The sequence below is a fragment of the Dermochelys coriacea genome, chromosome 27, assembly GCF_009764565.3.
Source record: "Dermochelys coriacea isolate rDerCor1 chromosome 27, rDerCor1.pri.v4, whole genome shotgun sequence".
Classification (NCBI taxonomy): domain Eukaryota; kingdom Metazoa; phylum Chordata; order Testudines; family Dermochelyidae; genus Dermochelys; species Dermochelys coriacea.
In genome coordinates this window covers 2,820,546-2,821,864 of record NC_050094.1, presented here as the reverse complement: position 1 = coordinate 2,821,864, position 1,319 = coordinate 2,820,546, and positions in this window count along the sequence as shown.

Here is a 1,319-nt window from a genome sequence, read left to right as displayed (position 1 = left end):
AGGGCATGGATCACTTTATGATAACCTGTCTGTCCATTCCCTTTGGGGAACCTGCCATTGGCCACTGTCAGAAGACAGGATACTGGGCTTGATGGACCTTTGGTCTGACCCAGTGTGGCCATTCTTATGTTCTTAAATGTCACATCATAAGGCTCATTTTCTAGCCCCTGGACCATTTTTGTGGGGCTCCTTTGAACTCTCTCCAGTATTTCTGGAGTGGACACTTCTCAATATGCCCTTTTTATACATTGAAGGATCTCAAGAGCCCTTTACTGCAGCACTGCACTGAAAGCACCTGCTGAGATGATCTATGATGAGTTCTCAATCCTTTTCTGAATCGCTGCTTTTCCCCATCATAAAAAGAAAAGGAGGACTTGTGGCACCTTAGTCTAACAAATTTATTAGAGCATAAGCTTTCGTGAGCTGCAGCTCACTTCATCGGATGCATTCATTGATGAAGTGAGCTGTAGCTCATGAAAGCTTATGCTCTAATAAATTTGTTAGTCTAAGGTGCCACAAGTCCTCCTTTTCTTTTTGCGAATACAGACTAACACGGCTGCTACTCTGAAACTTTTCCCATCATGTTAGGTATAACCTGTGTTCTTGGTTCCCACATTTGTTACCTTGCATTGGCTGTGTTAAAACACATTTTGTTGCTTTGTTACCACTTTACCAGATTATTCAGATCACTCTAGCAGTATCCTGTCCTCATGATTTACTGACCCCAAATCTGTCATCTGCAAGCTTTACCAGCAAAAATTTGCTATCATTGTCTAGATCATTGATAAAAATAGTAACTAGCACTAGACTAAAAACTGATCCCTGGGGAACTCTACAAAAGACAATCCACTTATTCATGCATCTCCTCATTGACTGCTACATTTTGAGATCTATCTGAAAACCAGTTTTTAATCCATCTAATAGGTGTCCTGTTAATTCCATGTAATGCAAGTTTTTTTTAATCAAAATGTGTTCTGGTACAAAGTCAAATGTCTTAGACATCCAAGGAAACAACATCAATACAAAAATAAAAGGAGTACTTGTGGCACCTTAGACTAACAAATTTATTAGAGCATAAGCTTTCATGAGCTTCATAAGTGAGCTGTAGCTCACGAAAGCTTATGCTCTAATAAATGTATTAGTCTTTAAGGTGCCACAAGTACTCCTTTTCTTTTTGCGAATACAGACTAACACGGCTGCTACTCTGAAACCTACATCAATACAGTTACCTTTATAAAACAGATTTATAATCTTTTTTTTGTTTAAAAAACAGGTTTCTCTGACAAGCCCTTGCTTCTATGAAACCATGCTTACTGGCA